The sequence below is a fragment of the Lissotriton vulgaris genome, chromosome 2_1, assembly GCF_964263255.1.
Source record: "Lissotriton vulgaris chromosome 2_1, aLisVul1.2, whole genome shotgun sequence".
In the NCBI taxonomy this organism is placed as follows: domain Eukaryota; kingdom Metazoa; phylum Chordata; class Amphibia; order Caudata; family Salamandridae; genus Lissotriton; species Lissotriton vulgaris.
The window spans coordinates 1157012897-1157019825 of record NC_141687.1 but is presented as its reverse complement, the minus strand read 5'-3'; positions in this window follow the sequence as shown (position 1 = coordinate 1157019825).

The window sequence follows — 6929 nt, the reverse complement described above, 5'->3', positions numbered from 1 at the left end:
CAGGAATCTGAAGGTCCTCATAGGGCTGGTTAACCACACCAGATATCACAAAGAAGAGAAAACCTAGAGGGTAGGCCCAGCCCAGCCTCCTCCGGCCGCTGGCGGGCTTGAATGGACCCGCCCATGGCCGGGGTGTGCCCACAATCGTTCCGCGCTGCGGGGGCCCTATGTTGTTTTTGAGCTCCTCCTGACGCGGCTTGTTGGCGGCGTGCAGGCGCATTGGAGCTTAGGGACTGGAGTCCCCTGTCCCAGGAAGGCAACAGCTGCAGCAGCAGACAAGCACAGGCTCCCAAAGGTATATCTTTTTTTCAAATTCTAATTGAAAAAAAAACATCTTAGTTGAATACTCACTAATCATACAATAAAACACATAATCATAACTTATATATAAAAAAAAGTAAACAATTTATTATTGGAAAAAACAATTGAAAGAAAAATGCACATATATAGTATAGTCCAAACCTAAATATACAGGTAAAAATACAATAAAATCATGTATAGCAGAGAGCTAGTTATACGAATTATGCACATTCTCAGACCTACCAATTATTTAGGGAAAAAGAGGTTAAAGAATGAAAGTAGTACTATTTGGATCAATAGGTGTGACCAATAGAGAACAACCATTAACATACATTAATCTCAGCCAAGGTAATCGAAGATCTAAAGAAAAGCAGATCCATTATGCAGTGTCTTTATGGCTTCTCTAAGACATTTAGGGCCTGATTAGGATGGCGGTTGGACTTTCGTTCGCCCGCCACCCTATCGCAGACAGTACTGCCCGACAGGCTGTCAGCAGTTCCGTAATAGCAATTACGATGCGTCCGCCACCACGGCGGTCGCAATGCATATATTTTGCATTGTGGAGAGTGCTGCTGGCTGCAGCACCCGCCGCAATGCACAAAAGAGAAACTGTACATATCCCTGCACTACCGGGTAGGCACCATGCGGTGCCTGCCACACGGTGCAAGGATATGTAGGTGGGCACCATGAGTGCCCCCCAGTGGCCCCAGCTTGGGGTTAGGAGAGAAGGGGGGCCGCTACGGGCCCCAAAGTCCCTTTCCGCCTGCCTGTTCACAATGGGTTATCCGCCATGAACAGGCTGGTGGAAAGGGACAATTGTGATCCCTACGGACACCGCCAACACTGAAGGGAATACGAGGCCCTCCACAAGGAGCCTGTCGGATGCATGTCAGTCGGTCTTTCCGACTGCAAACAAACCGCCTGCCATCCTAATGTGATACAAAAGAGGATGATGGACGGAGCGTTTGAACAAATCAAACACTCACCCCCAGTCAACTGATCTGGGTTTAATCCATCACCATTCTTTAGTTCACTCAGCCACCCCAGTTCAGACATGGCTATATGCAAATCAGTCTGACCCTGTGCCTTATGGGAACAGTCCAGCCTGAACTGCCAAGCCATGTCTTCCCTGGACCGGAAACAAGCATCCTGGGACCAGTTTCGGATTCATAATCCTCATCAGCCAGGCTATCTTGAATCCAGTGGCCAAGTGAACAAGGGACTCATGTCTGAGCATACCCTGCCACACTTAGGGCGAACAAGGTGATACAAAAGAGGATGATGGACGGAGCGTTTGAACAAATCAAACACTCACCCCCAGTCAACTGATCTGGGTTTAATCCATCACCATTCTTTAGTTCACTAAGCCACCCCAGTTCAGACATGGCTATATGCAAATCAGTCTGACCCTGTGCCTTATGGGAACAGTCCAGCCCGAACTGCCAAGCCATGTCTTCCCTGGACCAGAAACAAGCATCCTGGGACCGGTTTCGGATTCATAATCCTCATCAGCCAGGCTATCTTGAATCCAGTGGCCAAGTGAACAAGGAACTCACGTCTGAGCATACCCTGCCACACTTAGGGCGAACAAAGCGATACAAAAGAGGATGATGGACGGAGCGTTTGAAGCAAGCCGGGCTGAAGACGGCTGGAATGCCAGAAACCGGTCCTCGAAAGCTTGTTTCCGGTCCAGGGAAGACATGGCCTGGCAGTTCAGGCTGGACTGTTCCCATGAGGCACAGGGTCAGACTGATTTGCATATAGCCATGTCTGAACTGGGGTGGCAGAGTGGGCTAAAGAACGGTGATGGATTAAACCCAGATCTTTTGACTGGGTGTGAGTGCTTGATTGATTCAGATGCTCCGTCCATCACCACACCCTTTTGTACTGCCATCCTAATGTGGCAGGCGGGAAATTTGCTTAGGATGGCAGTGAGACAGCCACCAACGGGCTGTCGGTGGCGGTCTCACTGACACCCTAATCAGGCGCTCAGTGCCTCTATTACAGATTCCTTTGGCATCTCTTGCTTTGCAAAGTTTCAAGGTCTTATTTATCTTGTAGATTAAAATCTTCATAAAGATAGGTTTCAATGAGCATTTCCTCTTTTTATATGGACCAGGCAGATAAGCAAACTATGTAGAATGTTTTTTTTATTCTAGTGTCAAAAACGTTGTACTAATGGCCTGTGACAGCAATCTGAGAGAAGCACACCATATATTTGCGTCATATTGGATTTCTGGCATATTCTGTACTCGGGGGTCTCCCGATCACAAAATTATAGGCTTCAACGCATGCAAAATGGGGCAGCTCGGATACTTCTTAGGCTCCGAAGGCGAGCCTCTATCACACCACACTGAAGAATATGAACTGGCTACCAGTAAAACAGAGAATCAACTTTAAGGCTCTCTGTTTTTGATACAAAGCACTTTCCTGTGAAGGCCCTGCTTATCTGCAGGATATGGTTACTTCCGTACGCACCTAGCAGAAACACAACCTGTGTATACCCCTAAACATGCAAAAAGATTAGTAATCTGGCATCTACACGTGTCTCTTGAAATAGCTGGTAAGCAATAATCTGCTACCTGTATGTGTTTTTATCCTTCTAACTTGCCCCTTACACTATGCCATCCCTGTCATTTCTGTCCCTTACCCTATACTCTGGAGTAAATAGGGGTTCCAGAAGTGCCCAATCCCTGCTCCTGGAACCTCCCAAGTTCAGTCGAGAACGGTGCATGAGCCAGTCATTCTCTGGCAGTGCCTCAAGAATCTGAAACTCCTTACCTTCCTCCTTTTGCCTAACAACCTGCGTAGAGACCTTCAAACAAGGACCTCAAGCTCCCCCTATTTGACAGACACCTGGGTTAATCACCCTTGGCCATACCTAAGTACTCTATCCAGGAGACAAACTGCCCCCATTGTGTGTCTCCACCACCTTAATCGACGCTGCACCTGTGTCCCTATCCAACGGCTGCTTTTGTCTTGGCCACTGCTACAGAGTCAATATGCCTGAATGTCATTGTTGTAATTGTAACTTGCTAAACCCTTGTATCGTGCTGCTGCTGTAAAGAGCTCTGAAGCCTTTGGGCCAGGTCCGTGCTATATAAAATTGCAATAATAAATAAAATAAAAAAATAACAAATCCTTGCCCATATTTCACTTTACTGCACACACGTTCTCCCCTTGTGTCAGAGGGGTGCCTACCATTGGTGCAGCTGGTGAAATGTACCAGGGCCCAGAGGTGGGAAGGGGCCTTGTGAGCCCTGCAGCACCTGCTGTTATTGCAATGGCTGACTTTTTTTTGCATTTAGATACAAGTACATGATGGGGCTTGGCTGGGTTTATGTTTCTGGGGGAGGGTGTAGAGGGAAACGAGGAACAGGCAACAATAAAGAAGAGAAGAGAAGGAGTTAAAGAAAAGGAGAGGGTGAAATAATGGGTAGGAGGGCAGGAAAAGTTGACAGAATGGGGGAAGGAAATAAAGTGGAACGTAAAAGCGAAAGGAGATAAGGATGAGCAAAGCGAGCAGGGGAAAAGGAAGAGAAGGGAACCAGGAATAAAGAGAGAAGGGAGAAAAGACATGAGGATGAGTGAGAGATAGAGGCGGGGAAGAGAGAGACTGAGGAAGGGGATAAAGATGAGAGCATTAAATGAATGAGGAAGATTAGAGTACAGCGGGTTGTAGATAGGGAGGTGAGAAGGAAAGAAGAGTAAACTGAGGATCTCTGAGACCCGGAATTTACATAGCTGTAGCAGGTGCAGTAATGCCGGGGTCCTGCAGTGTGTTGGGCGTGCTGCTGCTCATTTCTAGCAGTATTTTAATACTGGTTGGCTGTGTGGTGGCTGGTTTCATTGCATGCCACTGTCTTGGTCTCCCTCCCTCGCAGGTTGCCTAATTTTCCTAATGTTACTCTGTTATGTGTTTTGTCTACCCCAGACTCCATCAATAATAGTCAAACTCATTGGCGTTTCTTCAGTGTCCCTCCCACTATTCCACCCCTTGTTCTATCTCTCATACTAATGGTCCATTTACTCAGTCCCTCACATTAATTCTTCCACTTGTTCACTATCACTATCCTAATTCTTTGCCCCTCAAACAACGTTTCCTTTCTTTGATAAACCTCATGGTCTCCTCCTGCATTGTCACTAACACACTTCCCCATTGTGGTTGTCTCTTAAACTAACTTTCCTATTCCTTCCCTCTCTTGCAATTTTCTCCTCGCAGGCTAGCACTCAAACTAGCACTCAAACTCTTTCACTCAACTTCTTTGTCTAGAGCACTGCACCTAATTGCCCTTTGCATGTTTAAGCTAGATTTGAAGTGCAAATTCAATTGTAACTTTCATGCAAAGATGAAATGTGCACTTGCCAATTGATTTACTCCTGAATTGCGCACCAGTGTGGTGTAATATGCACAAGTAAATCCTTTCCCAGGGTTGGGGACCAGGCATTCTCTCGAAGGAATGCCTGGTCCCCAGAGAAGCCAGGAGTCTATAAATTTCTCTGAAACACGTTCCCACCATAATAAACTCCTGTGATATTCTCCTGTCAAGGGCAGGATTAAATCCATTTCAAGGGTGAGAATGGGAAGGGAACACACCAGAAATGGAGTATTTGTGGGGGAAATAATTTCTTAAAAGGAAAATAAACATTTCTCGAAGAGGCAACAGCATAAAAGTACAGCTGCTCTCAAGCAAAGGAATTTTGCACATGCAGTTGTACATTATAAACAAATAGACATGTGGAACTGCCTTTACCATTATTCAAAAGGAAAATCATGAAACCTTTCCAGGCGTAGTGATGGGAATCTTCAATTGTGACAAGTTGCTACAAGCACTCCTTGAAACCTTTGTAAATCTCCATCCCTGTGAAGGAGAAAACCATACAGGTGAGGATCAGCATTTTTCTACATCGAGCCCACTGTCCTTCCCTCTCAGTAACTTCCCCTAATACCATGACCCTAGCAATAACCACTCCCCCACTCATCTGTTGCTCAAATATCTTCTATCTCCTTTTGTGCACTTGTCTCGGCTTTTATGTCCCTCACTTGTTCTCTAATCCTTTAAACGTACCCTTCATCGTTGTCTTTCACTCTCAGCCCCCTTGTCATGGTCACCCAGGTTGACCTCTAACTGTTCCTGTCTCATCACAATACACCTCCTTCACACTTTACCTTCGCCTCCTTCTGTAGCTTTCATACTATCTACCCACACTTCGTTGCCCCTGACAATATCTTTCCGATCCTGTCTCCATAACATTACAATAGTCTAAGGTGTTCATTTGAAGTTTGGCAGAGGGGGCGAACCATTCTCCTGCTCCACCACGCTTGAGGTTTGCTTGTCCTACTCAGAGGTAAGTGAAAGAGATGCTTTCTGACAGTGCAGCCTCAGCTTGCCCTACAGTAAGAAGCAATGGGCCTGATGGCCATCTGGTCAAAGTGACGTTCACCATAACCTATTTAGAGCGTGGCCTCCATCGTACATTTCTCTGCATGCAAGACATAGAGGTCCATGGGGGAGCGACCATCGTGCACATTGAGCCTGTTTGGAAATCTATTCCCCTTTCAGAGCATGTGCCAGTTGTACTGAAGGCTTAGTGGGCCCAGCAGTGGAAGCGGTGACCTCTAAATCTGGTAGGCAGCCCCATAACCGGGTAGATGAGGCTATAGACTCTGAGGACCTGGATGGACAGCGGGCCATTCACCAACCTCTAAATGAAGCCCTTTATCTCTATCTCTGTTGATATCCCTTCTTATAAATTACTCACACCCTCACTCTCTCTTCACCGCTTTCCACTCCAATCCATATCTTCATTTGTTGCAGTAATGTGTGTCTTTAATATTTTTTCAGTGTCATTCTTCTCTCATATTTAACTCTTTCGCTGTTGCGTCTTTCTTCTCCTAGCACCGCCTCCACTTTTATCAACGACTCGCTCCTTTTTTATGGTTGATTTTCCCCCTCCCCCATTACTTTCCCATCCTGCAGTCTTGATATAGCTATCTGTTGTTTAGAACCTATTACTCTTTTAATCTGGGCACAAAGGATCTCTTTTCATCTTCTCTACTTGCTCTCTATTCTACTCTGATCAACTCCATCTCCATCACCATTCCACACTGTCTTCTTTAGTCAATCTGTTCCTCCTCAAATGAAAAGCAATGAATTGTATAGACCTACATTTGATACCACTGCTGTAAATCTTACATGTGTTAATCTGTAATTGGGTCGAACCTCATTCTAGGCAGGCTGGGTGGGTACTGTCTCTGGCAACGTCACTAACTCTCAATATACGTGTAAGCCTAAAAATGGCAATGACCAATTGGATAACGTGACATCAGACACTGCTGTGAGCGTCCGAGTTCTGGCTTCAGAGTCACTCCTGAGGCGGAAGCCGGGAGCAACAGAATCTGATTTGATACTTCGTGTGTTTTTAATATTATATGCTGTGCTTTTAAAAACGGATTCACTTATTTAGCTAAAACCTGACACTCACCTTAACCACGCCGATCAGCTGATTACTTGCTGAAATCGGTAAACGCTCGCTTTCCCTGCCGCCATTGCTAGGAGCGAGGAGCCTAGAGACACGCCCATCTCTGGTGGCCACGCCCCCTTTCTAATATAAACAGAGCGCGCTGA